Source organism: Mytilus californianus, unplaced genomic scaffold (assembly GCF_021869535.1).
Source record: "Mytilus californianus isolate M0D057914Y unplaced genomic scaffold, xbMytCali1.0.p SCAF_6, whole genome shotgun sequence".
Taxonomy (NCBI): domain Eukaryota; kingdom Metazoa; phylum Mollusca; class Bivalvia; order Mytilida; family Mytilidae; genus Mytilus; species Mytilus californianus.
Window position 1 is genome coordinate 119,176,898 of NW_026262712.1, and position 21,326 is coordinate 119,198,223.

A 21,326-nucleotide genomic window follows, 5' to 3' on the forward strand; every position below is an offset into this window, starting at 1 on the left:
AGGCCGTACGGTTGCCTGTAACTGCTTACATCTACTTCATTTGAGCTTTGGTGGATAACTATCTCATTGGCAATCGTACCACATCTCCTTATTTTTATATATACATGGACTGTAACAAAAAAACACGAATTGAACTGTTGAAAATAGGATGCAGCGCTAGACGTATGTTTCAGATATTACAATATAGCTGCGAAGTTATACATTTGATTAAGGAATTTGTGAAATTGATGTATAAGAAGACGAAGATTTGTTAGTTTTACAAAACAGTCAGGAGGAGACAATATTTACAGCTGATCAGGGACGTAATTTAATCTAAATTTAAACTGTCAGGGTCAGCAATTTTAGAAAGATTTATGTTTGAAGACAAAGGAAATAGCTGCAAAAATTAGAAAACGGGTCGAATTAACAGATTAACGGGAAAATAAAAGTTTATTGAAAGGCCTATGCAATTTCTACGAGACAAATTTACTAAAGATGGCGGATTGTTACGCCATCGAAGTCACGTGATGTCTTACTTAGTTTGATATGACTGCGATCCCTACCTCCATGGTCATGTTTTTGTCAAGAACTGAAATAGTTTAAACTTCCATAATGAACATCAGCTTTCGTTTTACAGCTTAATTTCGAAAATGAAGAAATGACAAAATATTACTTTGCACAAACGTTGGCTAAGCAGCAGACGGCAACATCTACACAATTTCACAATATAATTGGATGTTTAATACAGAATTCATACATTTTGTGCCATATCTGACAATTATATGATATATTGATGAGACTTGTAATTTGTATTGAATTAAGTACAGTAAAAGAGGTAATCACGATAAAGCGTCTGGAGCAACAACACCGCAACCTCAAACACTTAAACCTCCAACCAAAAACATTTTAAAATCGAAACAACAATCACCTTAAACTCGCAACAACAAATATTAGCACGTTGATAATAACTAATTGCACATGTCTTATTGTATTGAAAACTGAAGTTGAAAAAGTTAGTAAAGACAAAACAAGACTGTATGTTTACGTCATCCAATATCGTAAAATGTTCTTACCGTAAAGCTATAGTTAGGCGAGTTTAATCCTATTTTCAAAACAGAATTATATTTCATTCGTGGTTCAATGAAAAAGTCAAATGTAATTCAATAATAAAAATGCTCTGACGTAATGATATACAGGTAAACATCTAATGTTTGTATTGAGCGGGTATTATTAGTTACATAGTGTGCTAGTGACCTAATACGATATATATGGGGTCAGTAAACTCCCTATGGGATGAGAACGAAGTCGAACCCCATATGAAATTTACTGACTTCATATATATCGTATTAGGTCACTAGCACACAGTGTAACGAAATTTTCTTACCAACTATCTTAATATGTGGCATTTAGACTAGTGGCCTATCAAAGTGATCAACTCTTCAATATTAAGAATCCTCTTCCATTAGTCTGAACAAAAACAAATGCCAACAATAACAACTTGTTAGCTTTTAATATGTTTTCTGCATTTATTGTAATCGTTCATCATCAATTTCTTCGTCTTTTGAAACCTTTCAGATTTTTCCTCAACACCGTGTTGTTTTTAAAAAGGGACGTAACACCACTACTAACCGTGTATTGAAATAAACCACGCCTACTAGACCCATATGAAATACACGCGGTCGCTTTTATCCAATCATATTCTTAGAAATGTATAGGAGGTAAGATAATTGATAACATGTGGTAAATTTACTATTGTGTGTGGCTTGTACTATCCGGAATATAGATACCAGGATTAAAAGTGTCAACGCCAGATGCGCGTTTCTACATAAGAAAATGCCTGTACCAAGTCAGGAATATGACAGTTGTTGTCCATTCGTTTGATGTGTTTGACCTTTTGATTTTGCCATTTGATTGGGGACTTTGAGTTTTCCTCAGAGTTCGGTATTTTTGTGATATTACATTTTTCGACCGACCGACCTTTTCTTATTTTCGTATGAGTCGGATTCCTTCAGACACTTGTAAAAAACAAGAAGATCAAAAGAAACTAGATTTTAATTTCATATACAGGAATATTGATGATGTGCTTTCCATTGACAATTCAAACTTTTCTGATTTGTCCCATTGACATATCCTCCTGCACTAGCGATTGAAGACACCACAGATACAGTTTCCTCCACCTCATTTCTAGACATATTCCTTAAATTTTACTACAGTGGTCATCTCAGTATCAGAGTTTACAAACGTGACGATTTCAATTTTGAAATTATAAATTTTTTCTTTTTCTTTATATCGTATGATGATGATGATATTGACGTGCATCCAGCTATCGGGTATTTGACTTTTGGCGTTCCTGGTGCAGGTGGGTCCTGAGGTGCGATTTTGACGCAAGAGATTTTCCAGTGTTTTTTTTTTTAATTTTGTTTACCCTTCTATTCATATTTTACTTAATTTCTACTTGGAGAACGTGTAAACTATATACGGTATGTAATAGTTTTCTTTCTTTCTGTCTTTCTATAGGTACGAATCGCTGTTCTATATCGGCGCACTCCTACATAGCAGAATGGGTAATGAGATATAAACAAACATACACACGCACCCTCTAAAATCTCTTATCCACTAAAACATGCCATTAATCCACCAATCCATGCATACATATAAAGTCAACAGTAGTATACAAGGCTAGGCATGCCATGAAACCAGGTTCAACCCACCATTTTTTCTTAAAATGTCCTGTACCAAGTCAGGAATATGGCAGTTGTTATCAAATAGTTCGTTTCTATGTGCGTTGGCGTTTGTTTTTGTTGCACTTCGGAGTTCCTGTTGATTCTTCCTCTTATAGTTGATGTGTTTCCCTCGGTTTTGGTTTGTAACCCGGATTTGTTTTCTCTTAATCGATTTATGACTTTTGAACACCGATATACTACTGTTGCCGTTATATACCGCTGTTCAAAAGTCACAAATCCATTAAGAGAAAACAAAAGTAATTATCATGACTATGACGGTCTTGAAAGGCTATTTCAAATTAATGCTGTGACGACGTTATAATTATTTGGACTAACACAATACTTTATCCATTGAAAATGGAAATTAACTCGACTATACTGACAAATAGGACATATGTGAAATGTACCAAAAATACAGAATTCAAACCACAAACGATAAGACATAACACAATATCCAACCGTACTTACAAAAGAAACATCATAACTAAACACATGAATGTGGGATGTATAAATACCGAAACACGTCGTATAGCAATACGAATTCACACTCGGCAAAACAGTCATATTCGGGAATAGGTCACGTTCGGTTCATAGCAGACAGACGCCGTTGATGGTAAGCCACAATCTAAGACGTGGTAAAAATGTCGTTAGTTAGTTTAGACACAGACAAATCGTATAGATCAACCAATTCGTGATGGTGTCCATAAAATTTACGGAGTGTCATTTTTAATCTTTCCTCCTCATAAATCTGTTGGAGCAGTTCCTGCGTAAGGAGCACACTCCTGTATATGAAGTCCGTATAGTGTGAATATGCACGAGCATAACGTATCAATTGATATATGTAAACACCATACGACGGAGCAGACGGTATGTCACTGCTGCGAAATGGGAAATTGATAATTGGGAAGTTGAAATCATCCCGATTATCATAGATTTTAGTGTGAAGTCGTCCATCTGTGTCAATATTGAGAAAAAGATCAAGGTATAAAGCAGTCCTTCTAGTATCAGCAGTATCCTTAATTTCAAGTTCCCTAGGTAATATGAGATGCAAGTACTGACTGAAATATGGGATACGACATCATCAATATATCTGAAAGTAAAATTAAAGAATTTCGCGTACAAAAACAAATCAGCCAGAAGGGGTGCGCAATTAGTACCCATTGGAATACCGACTGTCTGTTGAAATATCAATCCTCTAAACTCAACAAATATATTGTCGTTTAAAAAGTCCAGCATTTTGATAATATCATCTTCTGTGATTTTTCTGATAGAATCAGTGTGGTTCTTCACAAAATAAGAATTATTGTAACCCAAAACAAGAAATTTACAAATCCCATTTTTATAGATAAAGCTCTGTTTAATGAGATGGTGAAGTCGATCTTTCAATTGAGCATGGGGAATATATGTCAGACTCAGATCGACGTCTGGTTTCTTATCGACGTCCGTGTCTCAAATTGACGTCCAAATCTAATGTCATAATGAAATAAGATTCCAAATCTACGGCTAATTTTATGCCTCTCAAATCGACGTCTTTTTTGTGCTTCATAAATCGACGTCCAATTTTTGATTTCTATAATCGACGTCCTTTTCATGGACTTACTGCAATGACATCATAACTTTATCAAATGGCGTTAGTGATGGCTTAAACAACGGAACACGACCCACTACCTAATGACATGTTTTGGAGCGAAAAAGGAAAACGAAATAATCAAAATCCAAACGACGAGATATTTTGAATCGACATGTCGTTTATAATATCCAAAACAAAGGAACTAAACAGCAAATGGGTACCTAAACTGATAATAACAGAACTCAAACTTGGATTGTCCGAGAGAGTTGTGAAGACCATTCTGAGTCAATATTTCTACGACCAAGATACAGAACCACTGTTTAGGAAATATGTTGCTTCTAATGTTCACCGTAGAAGATGCGTAATTAAAATTGAGTTTTATTGTAATGGATTTGTCAAAAGAAAACCACAAGAAAGACCACAAAAAGGCTGATACAATCATTGAAACGCCAAGGATCACAGTTTTCAAGTTGTAAGCGAAACAATCAAGATTCTTTTCACAACAGAAGTTAAGTATTATAGATACAATGAATAAGCGTTGATTCTTGAAAAAGAAACTATGAGCCCAGAGGGCGAATTTGTATCTCTAACTTAAACTATTGTGTTAATATCTTTTTAAAATTAAAGCCTTGTTCTTAATTAGGAGGTATTGTAAGTGAGTTTAAATAATTAGAAATAAAAAGATGTGGTATGCGTGCCAATGAGACAACTCTCCATCCAAGTCACAATGTGTAAAAAGTAATCAATTATAGGTCAAAATAACCATGTTATTATGTTCAACGATGCATTAATAAATCTAAGATCACAATTAATTAGTAAGAGAAATACAAAAATTACATAACACGTCTGCCTTATACTTATACTTATACTATACGATTGTGTGTTATGTATATATAACGATACAAGCCCTGTGTGTCCGTTGCACCGATATGTATCGTATGTTCATTTATATATATAAAATACACATATTAAGTGCAACCCATTGATAGCCGAGAGGTTTCGTCGATGTGTTGATGTCAGTGATACATAACAGATTTCAAGGAGGGGTTCGATTCCCAGTGAAGGCATATAATAATTACAAAAATTTAAGGTAAATTTTAAATTAATTCCATTAGTGAACAGAAATCAGTAATTTAGCCAATTCAAACTTAATGAAATTGGGCACACAAAGGAAACAATTGGATATAATTTGGTGAGTCCATTTAAGCGACAGATTTAGGAAGCGTTGTTTCTAGAAAAAGAATCCACGGTAAATGAATAGGTTGACGTCACGACAATGGTTTAAGTGTCAGCAATGTGCCAATGCTATTGAAATACCGTAAACTAAAACAACAAGAAGGCCAATTCCAGCAACATATCCAAATAGTCGATAGCTACACTACCAGGAATTTACATAGCGTTTACATGTACGTCTAATGCCACTACATATAATACAGTAATGGTAAAAAATATCAGCAATCAGTACATTTCTTACCCATATCTTTTCAGTACATTTAATTATATGCATGTTTTCAGTAATGTTGAGAAAAAGCTGTTTTCAGTACCGAAAATTTCAGTCATTTTTCAGTACTGAAAATTTCAGTCATTTTTCAGTACTGTAAATTTCAGTCATTTTACTGTACTGCAAATTTCAGTCATTTATAAGTACTGTACATTTCAGTCATTTTTCAGTACTGAAAATGTTAGTCATTTTACTGTACTGAAAATTTCAGTCATTTTTAAAAACTGAAAATTGTAGTCATATTCAAGACCTAATTAAAGTTCTCGGTTATGCTATCACAAATATCATAAGATGGTTTTGGATAACTACAACTATTTTCTTTTAAAACTCCATTGCTGTGATTATTCTTTCATTTCAACCTGTTAAGTCATTGGAGATTCTTTTGATGGACTATATGACCGCATTCTGTATGTGCCTGTTTCAAGCCAGGACTTTTTTGATTGTCGTTGTTTGTCGTCTGTCATAAATGGTGTTATTAAATGTTTTTGACGTAGATCAGGACGTTTTTTTTTTTCTTACGATTAGTTTACTAGTTATCAAGTAGACTTTCATAGCTTTCCATGTGCTATAATTTTTTTCATTGTTGATGTGTGTGAAGAAAGGAAAAGGAGCAATGTCATGAAGACAGCCAAATTCACATAAGCATATACAAAACCAACATACAGAGGTCACCATTACGTTCTTCAATGTTTGGCAGTCCACACCATACAATATAAGCTCTGAATGGCTCTGACAAAAATATAAATCAAAGCGCGAAAGCGCTGTAAAGGCAGTTAATTACAGGTTGTGTGTATTTTTAGTCCAGTTATATCATTATCTTGCATAGTACAGTGTACTTATCAGAGGTGGCTTTTAGTATTTAAGATTTAGAGTTCTCTAATGATTGATATTGAACAAGTTTTATGAATATCATATTCTGAGCACTATATGAAGGCGATTGTTCTCACTTGTTTATGAACTAGTGCATTATGTCCAGTGTGTACCTTGTTTATCTATGTTTATAGTCAAATACTGTTTAATATATAGTTGGGCATTTTCTTTTTAGTAATAAATAAATGTTATCAACTGTATTTTATTCAACTTTGCAAATGTGGTTTGTTACTAGTAAGTATGGATGAAAGTTGTTTCATTGGCAATCATACCACATCTCCTTATTTATATAATGATCTATATTCAACGACCTCAGGTACAAAAAAAATGTATGGAACTAAACTATGATGGGAAACCTTTGACTTCTTTCTTTTATATAAACTTTTGATTTGGTACCATATAACTATGTATAATAATCTTGTTGAACTTATCGTGCACAGATGACTTTGTCTATCTATCATTTTATATATGTATGATAGTATTTACCTGCTATCCTTGGATTCCACAGCTTTAAAAATAAGGTGAACACATGTTTATATGCCATGTATATGCAACACAGCTCATGGTAAAATATTCAAACAAGAATGTTGGTATTAAATCTCAGTGCACTTTGATGTTTATGAGCAATTTGTATGACTGTTTGATATAATTAACTCGCACATAGTATATGTGTGTATCTGTGGAGTTAAATATTGGATATACCAAGCATATATTTTGGCATGGATGATGATAACAGATATTGTGACATTATTATAAAATACACTTTATATGGATATCTATTTTAATCTTAAAAGCAATGTAAATTTAACAATGGGGTACACATTGTCTTCCTATACTTCAGAAAATAAATTTGAACCTTGGTGATAATCAACGTATACATGTATATATGATTTTCTGTATCTCACCATGGTACGCACTTTTAAGACATAAAAGAACTTTTACTTATTAATATAAATGGACTTTTCTTTATCATTGTTTATATCAGCATATTTAATGACTTCCAGAGCTATGAAAAGTAGTTCATAATGATTGCTTGGTCACTGTATTGTGAGTATTGCAAGAACATCAAGTAACATAATGTTAAATGTACAAGGGTTTTCACTAAGGCGAGTCCATGAGTCCTGGACTCATCAAAATCTGTCTGGACTCACCAATTTCAAAACTGATGAGTCCAAAGATGTATCAAAATTGAAATATTTTGTACAAACTGAACACACATATCATTTTATAGCAAAAGTTTAAAAGTAATCTGAATTCAATGTCATTTCATTGCTCTATTAGGTCATGGAGGCTAAAATGTTGAATTATATTGCAATAAAATATCTTCTTCTTACTGTAGGATTCACCATGGCCAAAAATAACGAGTCCCAGGACTCGCCTTCAAAAATCCTTAGTGAGAACCTTGTGTACATTGCAACATGTCAACTCTTTAGATGACAATACTTTTTCTAGAAACTATAACTCCAAGCAAAATTATTTCCAATTATAAAGTAATTTATGAATGAAAAAAGGAGTTCTTAATGAAGAAATAAACTGTCACAGAGATATGTCTCGCCTTTTTGTAATTTTGATAATGCAAATGATGAAATTAAAATAGCAATACTTTAACATGTACAGGTAAGTTATGCAAATATTCAAGGTCGATGAACCATGACTGAAGGTACATGGCTAAACAATCTCCATGGAATGAGATGTGCCAATGCTAATACAACTGCATACCAAATACCATTGACTTATTTTAAGTCATTCCCTTTAAACAAACCTAAACACAAACATTAACTTGTAAACTATGTGGTCAGGGGTGGGGCTATATAATCTCCATGGAAACGATACTTACAAATGCAATAAATTTGTTTACCAAATATCATTGACTTAACATTGGCAGTTCATCTTAAACTGATCTAATCACAAACTAATACATGTAAAGTAAGCAAACGTTTCAAAGTAAATAGACCATGACTGAGGGGGCGGGGCCAAATATTCTCCATGGAAATGAGATGTGCTAATGCTTATACAACTGAACACCAATTAACATTGGCCTACCACTAATGGTTCCCCTTGAACTGACCTAATCACAAACTAATACATGTTAACTTAGCAACATTTTCAAAGTCTATAGACCATGACTAAGGGGGGCAGAGCCAAATAATCTCCATGGAAATGAGAAATGCCAATGCTTATACAACTGCATACCAAATATATTCATTGACCTGCCACTAGTGGTTCCCCATAAATTGACCTAATCACAAACTAATACATGTAAACTCTGAAAAGTTTCAAAGTCAATAGACCTTGACTGAGGGGGTGGGGCCAAATAATCTCCATGGTAATGAGATGTGCCAATGCTAATACAACTACATACCAAATATCATTGACCTACCACTAGTGGTTCACCATGAACTAGACCTAATCACAAACTAATACATTGATGACGCCGCTGCCGCCGGAAACAGCATACCTATGTCTCGCTTTTTGACTCCGTCAAGGCGAGACAAAAAATGCCATCTTGAAGACTCGTTGTTTGGTAACTGTCATAATAGTTGTCTCATTAGCATTTTAACCGCCTCTTCATATTTGTAAGACAATAGAAGAAAATGATTCAACCCAAAAACAAAACTTAGTTGTAAGATCTCTGAAATTTTCTACACAGTACGAGTTTTTCTCATTGTTGGAGATTGTACGGTGACAGTAACACCTGTAACTGCTTAAACCCATTTCTTATGCACTTTAGTTCGATAAACTCACCGAATATCATACCACAGCTCCTTATTTTTATATGCATTACAATTTCCATGTTCATGTAATTGTAATTAATAAAATATACATATCAGAACAAAATTCATTGCGTCACTTTCATTTATGCATCCTTTGGCACAATGCAAGTTTTAAAATTACACAACATAAAACAACTAAATGTTATTTCAGATGAAAGTTTTGTTTTAGTTCCATTCATAGGATTTGTTAGAACTTTTCATGTTTTGCCAAGTTCAATATTTCGCTCTATGTGCACATGTTAATTGGAGACTTTTCTATCCCGTATAAGAGTTTTCGAACTAATTATTCTGTTTTTTTTTTTTAAAGTTAGAAAACAAATCTTGCACATTAAAACCTTTGTCTGCCATCACACTGTTACCTAGAGACATAGTTGACTAAACCACCAGGTGTCGAACAAACAAGTATTTTTAGTGTTTCTGTTTTTATATGATGAAAACGTTGCCTGTTGAACTCTAGGAGCTTTAGGTTTTATCAAGGGATATTCTGTGCTGTCAATAATAATCCAAGTTGTAGGAAACTTTAATTTGAAGTTGGATGGCGAAAAATACCTGACTAAACCACTAGATGGCCAAGCGTTAGCCTCTCGCCACTGTTTAGACATAAAACAATGAATCCATGTATACACAATATTCTTAACACTAGATTCAATCTAGAATCTAGACAGTTCAAAGTTGGTTTTATAATGCCTCAATTTCATCAAAGTCATAAAAAAACTGATTTTCAACTGACACCCTATCAATTTGAAAATATATGTATCTCAAACAATGTGCTGCTGGACCAAGTGTGGTCAAAACAAATAAAAATTAAGTATACGACTCTAAACCGGTATAAAAATGCATGGCTGTGTCATGTGTCATCATTTGCGAAATTCTCTGCTAAAAAATAGGCATTGATGGTGTTTGCGTAATTGCATCTGTGAAGCTCAACATTAGCTCGGCAGTTGGTGGTGGACAGTCATAAATCCTTTCTGCAGTATGAATGACTTCTTCAAGAAAACAAACTTCACAATCAAAACTTTCCTCTAGATTTCTCCTACAATATTCATCTAGTTTAGTTCTAATGTTTTCACGGGAAACTGTCCTGATTTTTCATTTTACGGACGATTCAGTCTCTTGCTTGGTCCAGGAAAATAGGCTGGGAATGGCAGTAGACTTAAGTCTCTGTATGGTGGGTTTGCGCCCTGAAAGTTTTTTTTTAAATTAAATGAACTTCCATTAGAAATGTATACTTTGTACTACCTGGCAAAATATCAACTAGATTTATTCATTACAAACTGGATAAAACTATGTTTGCCTGATTCAATGTATGTTATGTAAATCCAAAGGAAAAACAATGAGAGACTTATGCAACAAACGTACATTGTCTGTACCTAAATAACTATAATATGGATGAGAGCATGTCATTGTTTTGTTCCTGTTTAGGTTCATCATAACCTTTTCGCAAATATTGCCGTATTTACACTACAAATTTCACTCTGAGTACAGACAAACCTGTGCATCTTGAAAAGTTTTAGAGTATGGCTGGACCTAGATAAATAAAATTTGAATGCATTTTAAGTTTCAGAATATTAAAAACTTTACAAGATTTTGCTATTAATTTTTTTCGTTCCTGCAGAAGGTGCCAAAATAAACTAAGTTTGGTAAAAAGTTTGAGAAGCCCCCCTGATATGATACATGTTGTGAGTTGTATTGATTTACATGGACAATAGATGGACAATAGACATGTGCCAATTATAGGTGATTTAAACTGTGTAACTGAGTGGACCGTATCAAATGAAACTTGTGTGTTTGTTTATTTTGCTATCTTCTGCAGACTGGAAAAAAATGCACATCAAAATCCAGGTAAGTTTTCAGTTTTCTGAAACATAGACTTTATATAACTTTTATATATCTAGGTCCTGCCATGCCTTAAATTGTTCCTAGATGCATCAATTTGTCTGTACTGATAGTAGATGTTGTGGTGTAAAAATGGCCATATTTTTCAATTCACTAGATGAACCTTAACAATGTCATTGATATTTTTCAAGAAAATTTATGAGGCATAGCTTATGCATTCCTGTCATTACTTCATTAGCATAATCACTGCTAAAATAATTCTCTGTATGTTATACCTCTTGCAAGAAATCATTATAATTGTACCATTAACCAAAAAATCTCAAACAGATCACATTGAATCGTAATTCAAAAAATTATGACACCCCCTTTTAAGGCTTTTATTCTAAAACGATAATTGCGGTTGTAAACAGACTTTGGTTTATTCGCATGGCGATTATATATATAACTATATATTTCAAAAAGAAAATAGAGTTTTACCATGAATAGTTTCCTGCACGTAGTCTTTTTCAGTAAAATGTGCCTTGCAAACAACAGCTGATTGAGATGGACTCCACGATCACATCGTGTTCTCGTCCAAACTGCGTATGGGCCATGGCGTTGATCCAACTTTTCCTTCTTTTTAAGTCATTTGGAAATGCATGTCCTCCTCTTAAATGACATCCAGGTACACAACAACAAGTACTTGGCATCGTTAATTAAAAATGTGACCAGGTGGTGACTGTAATCAGGTAATGGTTGCACAGTGCCAGACGTTGAGGAACAGGAAGGGCTACCACGGCGCCACCTAATCAAGAACGATAATTTGCTACTTTTTATAACTAATACCGAAATAACAATAACGTCACACGGCTTCACGTGCATAAACAAAAATGCGCTTTAAATTGTATAATATAATTCATGTCCAGTCGACCTTTAAATATGATATCAACGACTGAAATGATTTAAAAACATCTAGATTGCAGATAACACTCGAAATTAACCCGACCTCTATCCACACGGAATTCCAATAATTCTAGTTTGTCAATCGGTTGACTGCTTATAATGCAAAATACAAATATATCAAAAGTTTTTAAAACTAACAAAACACAATGATCGTTTCTTTATTTCCCAATGTAAATGAAATGAAACAAAAAAACATTTTATATCACAAAAAGAAGAGGAGAGAATTCAACATTTCCGGATCTACTTGTAGCCTAATGATCCCCCACTTGGATAAGTTGGATATCGCGGAAGGAAAGATTAACCCGGCAACCAGAAAGGCATTAAAGCACTGCCTTTAAAAAGGAATACTATACAGCACGATGTCAGAATATCGTTTAGTAAACTAAATATATAGCTTACTACACAAAGACATATATATGACATGCACTTGTCCGACTTGGGACCAAATTGCATATAAATGTGGCGGGGTTAACCCGGTTTGGTCGACGTCTAACGTTAGACATTATGATTAAACCTAATATCCTTGTCCTGTTGGTGATAGTTGGCAATCATACCACATCTCCTTGTTTTTATAATACACTATCGATATGCAGTCGTCCATATTAAAACTGTTCCTGTATAAGCAACAATGCGGGGGTCATAACTATTTTTGACTAGGTACTTTTTTGGACCACTTAAATTTTAATGAAGTCTGTAATGTAGTTCATGCGTATCTACTATAGATAGAAAGCTTCCTTCTGATACCATGATAATTTGTTATGGTAATAATTTCAAAGCAAATTTAAAGAAAGTGCACACATTTCAAGATAACATAAATCTTGGCTTAGTTTAATCAATTTTAGGACATTACCCTTTATCTAAGTAAACATTGGATAAAACATATTTTATTGTTCTAAAGGACAAATGGATCAGACCTTTTTATTTCCAATTTGGCTTTTTTTAGGTCCTTTTTGGTCATATAGCTCTTCAACTGTTTCAATTAATATACATTATTGGCTTTCAAATATCCGACTTTGAGCGTTCCTGATGAAGGTAAATCCAGAAAAGCGCTTTAAACGCATGAATTTATAACATGTTGTTTTCAGTTTTTAGTAACGGATAACCCTTGCAGGGAGATTCCATGAAGTACTTTCTGCAACGATACCCAAGTTGCCACAATACCCATACAGATGTAGTTATTGTTGTTAGATATAGGGATGTATAAATACCTTTCCACGTCTGGTCTGTGTTTTTATTAGATATTTTTCTGCTTTATATCGGTCTGATAAGTTAAAAACCTTTTCAACTGATTTTTATAGTTTGTTATTATGTTGTGCTGTAACATCACTGCCCCAGGTTAGGGGAGGGTAGAGCGCTCACAAACATACTTAACCCCGTCACATTCTTTATGTGCCTGTTCCAAGTCAGGAGCCTGTAGTTCAGTGGTTGTCGTTGGATCATGTCTGTTACATTTGTTTTTCGCAAATCATTTTATTATAAATTAGGCCAAATTAGGCCGTTAGTTTTCTCAATTGAATTGTTTCATATTTTTCATGTCTGGGCCTTTTATAGCCGACTATATGGTATGAGTTTTCTTATTGTCGAAGGCCGAACGGTTGCCTATAATTGCTTACATCCACGTCATTTGAGCTTTGGTGGATAGTTGTCTCATTGGCAATTATAACCACATCTCCTTATTTTCATTTTCTAATACACTAATTTGGGAGTTTCAACTTCTTTGAAAAACAAGAGTGCACACCCTGAAATGTCTCGCCTGCTTAACTGACCATTGATTGTATGCTGATAGTCCTAAATATAAAGTTTTACTACAACATGTACAAGTATCACATAAACTTAACTTGATCAAAGAAAATGAGGTCAAGGTCAGATAAACCAAGCCAGAAATACATGTACACCTTAAAATCATTCCATACACCAAATGTAGTTGACCTATTGCTTATAGTATACAAGAAACAGACCAAACCATGAAAACTTGATATTGAACCATGAAAATGAGGTCATGTTCAGATGAACCCTGCCAGACAGACATGTACACCTTACAATCATTCTGTGCTTTAAATATAGTTGACCTACTGCACATAGTATCTAAGAAACAAACTAAACCAGGAAAACTTTACATTGATCAATGAACAATGAAAATGAGTCAAGGTCAGATGAACCGTGCCAGACAGACATGTACATCTTACAATCATTACATGCTTAAAATATAGTTGACCTATTGCATATAGTATCTAAGAAACAAACTTAACCAGGAAAACTTGACATTGACCAATGAACCATTAAAATGAGGTCAAGGTCAGATGAAAACTGCCAGACAGACATATACACCATACAATCATTCCATACACCAAATATAGTTGACCTATTGCTCATAGTTTAAGAAAAACAGACCAAAACACAAAAACTTAACGTTGAGCAATGAAACGTAAAAATGAGATCATTGTCAAATAAAACCTGCCAGACTGACATGTACATCGTAAAATACTTTCATACACCAAATATAATTGACCTATTGCATACAGTATTAGAAAAACAGACCAAAACACAAAAACTTAACTTTAACCACTGAACCATGAAAATGAGGTCAAGGTCAGATGACACCTGCCAGTCATTCCATACACCAAATATAGTAGATATAATTGCTTATAGTATCTGAGATATGGACTTGACCACGAAAACTTAACCTTGTTCACTGATCCATGAAATTAGGTCGAGGTCAAGCAAAAATGTCTGACAGGCACGAGGACTTTGCAAGGTACGCATATACCAAATATAGTTATCCTATTACTCATAATAAGAGAGAAATTAAAAATACTAAAAATCTCAACTTTTTTTCAAGTAGTCACTGAACCATGTAAATGAGGTCAAGGACAATGGACATATGAAAGACGAAAACTTCATAACATAAGGCATCTATATACGAAGTATGAAGGATCCAGGTCTTCTACCACCTTCTGAAATATGTTTGTTAATGCCGCCTTGGCCACCGCCGCCGCTGGTACTATCCCTGTGTCTCGCTTTCTGCTACATAAGTCGAAGGCTCGACAAAACATTGCAAATATAATGCTTTAGATTACTTTGCATTTCAGATAGCTGGCTATCGGTTTAAACAAGAAACCAGCAACACCAACATTGGTATTTTTTATTTAACGGCAGGAAATTAGATCCTGTACTTTGGTGTGGTTGTAATATTGCATGACAATTTTGACAGCAGTAGATTTTGTACGAAGAGCTGGTCTAATTTTTAGGGTGGTAAGGCAAAATCCAGTTAAAATACATAATTTCAAATTATTAATTTGAATTAAAAGGAAATATTAGTGAAATGCCAATGAAACAGTAACCGTTCTACCCAGGATATTTAAGTCTATTACTAATTCGGTTTTCTTCATCTTTAACGTCACTACTAATAGTGTGTTCAATTGCAAAAACAGCAAATTTTTGCCTGGATCTAAAGCACTTCAAACCAAAGCAATTGGTATAAAAGAATTATTTAAAATACAGACAAATTTTCTATCCGTAAATTTCACATGAAAAATTTCATGTGAAATTAAGGTGAATTGAGCTTTCTTATGAAAAATTTCACATTAAATTAACATGAATCTACATTAACATGAATTTAACAATAACAGAACATATTTTAGATAATTTTAATGCTCATCTAGTATACCTTCTCTCTTTTATAATATATAAATTTGAAATATAGTCTTCTTTTTGGTATTGAGCATGTGTTCATACTACCACTCTATATTTCTTTCTTGTTGTTCAAATTTCTTGGTCCTCAACAATACTAGTCATTCCTGTAAACTCCAACAAAAAATGTCTCCAATGCAACAAGAATGCACACGCTGCTTTACTATTCATGAATTATTTTATGTTGATAGTCCTAAGGATTAAGTTTTAGTACAAGTGTCACATAAACTTAACATTATCAATGATCCGTGAAAATGAGGCCAAGGTCAGATTAACCAAGCCAGAAAGACAAGCATAGCTGACAATCATTACAGACACCTAATATAGATTTGTTATTACTTATATAATGCAAGAAACAGACAAAACCATTAAAATTTAAAATTGACCAATGAACCATAACAAATGAGGTCAAGGTCATATGAACCCTGCCAGACAGACATGTACACCTTAAAATCATTTCATACACCAGATAAGGTTGACCAATTGCTTATAGTACTAGAAAAAACAGACCAAAACAAAAAAACTAAACACTAACCAATGAACTGTAAAAATGAGGTCAAGGTCAGATGAAACCTGCCAGACGGACATGTAAACCTTACAATCATTGCATACACCAAATAAAGTTGACTTACTGCTAAAAGTATCTAAGAAATGCAATTAATCATGTTACTTTAACCTTGAATATTGATCCGTGCAATGGGGCCGAAGTTAGGTCCTATTACAAATAGGAATGCGAGAAATTCACATAACAAAAAAGAAACTTATTTTCAAGCAGTCACTGAACCATGAAAATGAGGTCAAGGCCAACAGACATATGACAGACCTTCGTAATATTAGGCATATGTACACAAGGTATGAAGCCTCCAGGTCAATTACCATCTAAAATATAAAGCTCAATACAAATAGTTTTTGCCGCAGGATTGTTATCCCGATGTTTTGCATGTCATAGGAAAGACAATAAAACAATGTAGACAAGCAAATGTGTCACAGGTGTTACCGTGTAGAATTTCATTTACATCGATGACTCGCATGCTGGATGATAGTGGTATTATTGGTGATCAATTTTGAAACAAACAAATTACCTAATAATATGGAAAAAAGTCTTACTTGCAAAAGATAGAAATGAAATATGTTTTTATGAAAGTTTTGTTAATCGACTAATAATTTAATCTTCTGAAAATAGTTTACTCAAATATTCAAGTGCCTGTACCAAGCTAGGAACCTTCCTAATGGTTGTCTCATGTCAAAACTTTGTATTAAAAAAAAAATGTTATTTGGAAAATTCTGTGTTGATATAGTTTTTATTTATCTTATTCACAACTTTTATAGACTCCTGACAATTGAGAGCATGCTACATGTATAGTGTATGGAATGCATGTTGCCCTTGTGATGCTAGTTTGATGTTTTTGATCAATGAGTTGCTGTCGGATTCATATGCGTTTTTTGGGGGGCAGGGACCCAGCCCTCTTATGGAGCTACATAAATGGTTAATACATAGACTTTCTACATGTCCCAAACTATGGAATGACCTCAAAGTTTGTAAAAACTCTTGTTATTTCAATGATTTTACTAAATTTTCCATTTTGAGTCTTTATCTGTTATTTTCATACAATAATTTTCATTTGAATTGTATAATATTCTGATAGAGCTTGTGGTTGAAAAAATGTACACTCATGACAAGTTTATTCCAGGTTCTTTTAATCTCTTGAATACAACACTGTATGTTTGTTACATTGTAGTATTGTTTAAGAGTTCTATCCTGCATATAATTACTATTGGTAACCATGGATTCCGTCATACATTTGCATGGTATATCCTTATAAGATGTTGATACAATGATGAAATCCTGTTATGTATAAACTGCATCAGACTCTACGCATACTTCATACAGTTGCTGTAATGTACAAATAAAATTCAGGGTATAATTTGTGTAAAATAATCATTAAATACTACCTTACCAATCAGTGTTCTCACTAATGAATTTGTAAAGGTGAGTCCACATACTTAGCATTTCTGGCCTGTGCAAGGGTGAGATTAAGAAATTTTATTGCTTTATAATTTACCATTGCAGTCTCCATGAAAAAAATAGAACTAGGAAATTATTCTAAAAGGTGTATACCAATTCAACACTTAAACTAGATCTTTGAATATTTTTTTTATTGGTATAAACATTGATTTTGTTATCAGTAAATTAAAACCATACTTGATATTATTGTTATACACATATATTTTTTTTTTTAAATTCTGTATTTTACTGATAAATGGACTCATTCTTTAAGTCAACATTACACTTTTACACCGACAACAGCAATCGCAGGCAAGACACAGTGTTCCGCGGAACCCCTTACAATTTTTTCAAACTAGATATCCCAATGATGAATTATTGTTGCCATTTTTAATGAGATGTTAAGCAGATGGGATCCGAGATTCATATTATATGATAAAAAGATCATAACACAGTTTTTACAGACATCTTAAGTTACTCTGGTAAATGAAATTTTTATGCTGTGCACAATATAGACCCTGGCCATCGTCTGTAACTACAGTGAAGTGTTAGGTAGATTTTGTAATTTTTATCCTTTATATAAAAATAATCAGTGATTCATATAATGAGATTTTACACACACTGTATTAAAGGACTTAACAGAAGATGAATATGTATGATCTATTGACATATAAATTTCTACCCATTGATATATTACCTCCTAGAATTTGCACCCCATTGATATATTTAACACTCCAAAAAAATTGGCCCATACCGGCTGTAGCCTGTAGCTCTGGGTATACCTTCATATAGGACCCCGCCAACACCCCCCCCCCCCCCCCCCTCCACCATATCAAATGGTTGTCTCTTTAAATCTAAACTAACTCTGACCCTAAACTTACCATAACCATAAAAGAACATTTACCCTTACAGGGTTCCCTGTAAAAACTAAAAATACCCTACGTTTGAACACCATATTCAACTTCATGATCACCATACCATACTAACCAAATGTAATGTGAACTTCTTTGTTTTAAGTCGTAGTTCTTTACCTAAAATCTCCACTTTCCTTGATCTGTTGACAGTTCTCTTACTCAGTTCATAAATTGTCATCAAAATGAGTAGATTTTGAAGTTGTCGTCCGCAAAAGATTAAAACCGTTCTCATTGCGGGCTTCCGTTGACTTCTGCGACAATGGATTTTGTTTATCAAGTTAAATCAACAAAACAACAAAAAGTATTGTTGAAAATCTTCTGCCAGCGTCCTTCTCCTCATCATTATCTACATCTCAGAAGTGTTTTAAAAACCGACTCCGGACGCAAGATTTACGGATAGTGTCACGATGAAATCTTGTTCACCTTTTCATATGCTTTTAAGTATTCTTGAAAACTATAAGATAATTATATATAGAAGTACTGAAAAATTACAACAAATTTAAGCACTGAAAAATGACTGAAATTTTCAGTACTGAAAAATGACTGAAATTTACAGTACTGAAAAATGACTGAAATTTTCAGTACTGAAAAATGACTGAAATTTACAGTACTGAAAAATGACTGAAATTTTCAGTACTGAAAAATGACTGAAATTTTCGGTACACAAAACAACTTTTTCTCAACATTACTGAAAACATGTACATAATTAAATGTACTGAAAAGATATGGGTAAGAAATGTACTGATTGATTATATTTTTTACCATTACTGTATTATATGTAGTGGCATTAAACGTACATGTAAACGCTATGTAAATTCCTGGTAGTGTAGTAGGTTAGTCTCTATTCTGTAAACCCCATTTTACCCTCGTATAATGGCACCTAAATGTCTTTCGGTTATCTTTGTCGCTGGGTTGTTATCTCATTGTCGTATATCCACATAAGACCGTATAGATCGAGTGGGTTAACTTATTTCATTTAAATATTGATATATGTAGATGTAATATAAAATCGATGTTTGTGTTATTGTCATCTACTGATGTTTGTCCTTTTATTTTTAATTAGATAATTATTAGGAATTGAATGTTACTTACTTGGTTATTCCTGCTATTATCACTAAGTCATTATGGTTTGTAAAGTATAAAGAAATATGAAAACAATTAGTTTCTTTCAGCAGCTTAATTTACACAACCGATACAGGCATGACAGATGGTACACATAAAGATCAATCTAGAACAAATGATATAGGACATCGATTATAGGAGACTGCTATCAATCGGACGTCCTTTTGGTAATACATGACGTCACATTGAACGTCGTTTAGAGGTTTCAAATATTGGACACTGATTTGAGAATGTGACGTCACACTGGACGTCGATTTGAGGAAGGGACGTCGATAGAGGCCGAACGTCAATCTGAGTCTAACATATATATAACGTTAACGGTAAGAACGTTCTGCACATATACGGTGCTGTCATATACATGTTTATATATCATGCGTTGCAATGCAATCTGCTAAAGATAGATGATAATGTATGTGTGTATAAATCATCATTGCTCCATGTCTAAACGGCAAGTTAATAGTATATGCTAGGTGTATGGATATATACATTAGCTTTATATCAATTTATAGCGCAGCACTAAAAGTTAATGCCTTAAACTTTAAATATATGAAAAAGACTGGATAAATGCGTTCATCTGCATATCTATGTAGAATATGTTCAGTATTAAGGACATATTAAAGCACTATGCGATAATTACGTAAAACAAAAAAATTAAAAGTACTACCTAGAAAAATGTCCAAATAATTAATAGGTAGAGAGCCTCAATCACTATCAACTACACAAACTTTTTTATCGGCGTCTTTGTCAATTTACTATAGACTACACAAACGTTTTTATTGGCGTCTTTGAAAATTTACTTTTAACTACAACACTATTGTGCTGGCTTTTTTTTTTGTTAGATATATTTGTATGTTTGTTTGAACTTTTTAGTCAGTTGTGTTGTATATCTGTGATGTATGTTTACACAGTTAGGCTGCTAGATCATAAATACCGGCATATTAACCTACTATATATAAAATTAAGAAGATGTGGTATGACTATGTCTGTTTTGGGTTGCTTACCCAATTTTGTCAATATAACGGAACTATAAACAACTGTCATACAAGTGGGATGTTTAGCTAGCTATAAAATCAGGTCATTTCGGGGCCTTTTGTAGCAGACTATGCGATATGGAATTTGTTCATGGTTGAAGGCCGTACTGTGACCTATAGTATGTTTTCGACATATGGTTTACATAGGCAAAAAGGGGGGGGGGTCACACGTTAAACTGTTTGAACCCGATCACATTTGATGTCAGCATCATGTAATGATTATTTGTAATATAAATATTAGGAGTTGTGGTATGATTGCAAATAAGACAACTCTCAACCAGAGACGAAATGATGTACAAATAAGCAACTATAAATTACTCCATAATGAACATCCATTTTTTTTATAGCCAAATTTTCAAAATGAACAAA

General features: G+C 33.6%; 1 protein-coding gene across 2 annotated transcripts in view; it reads right to left on the minus strand.

Annotated features, from left to right (window-relative positions):
• LOC127704565 (uncharacterized) overlaps window positions 1-20,216 on the minus strand; it is a 42,055-nt gene extending 21,839 nt beyond the window's left edge. The window contains exon 1 of one of the 2 annotated variants that reach the window (XM_052208684.1): window positions 19,897-20,216. The gene's annotated coding sequence lies outside the window, so the exon portion shown is untranslated. Of the gene's footprint in view, window positions 1-1,052; window positions 1,119-19,896 lie in introns of those variants that run through there. The other variant, XM_052208686.1, reaches the window with a different exon arrangement.
• Window positions 20,217-21,326: the final 1,110 nt, after the last annotated feature.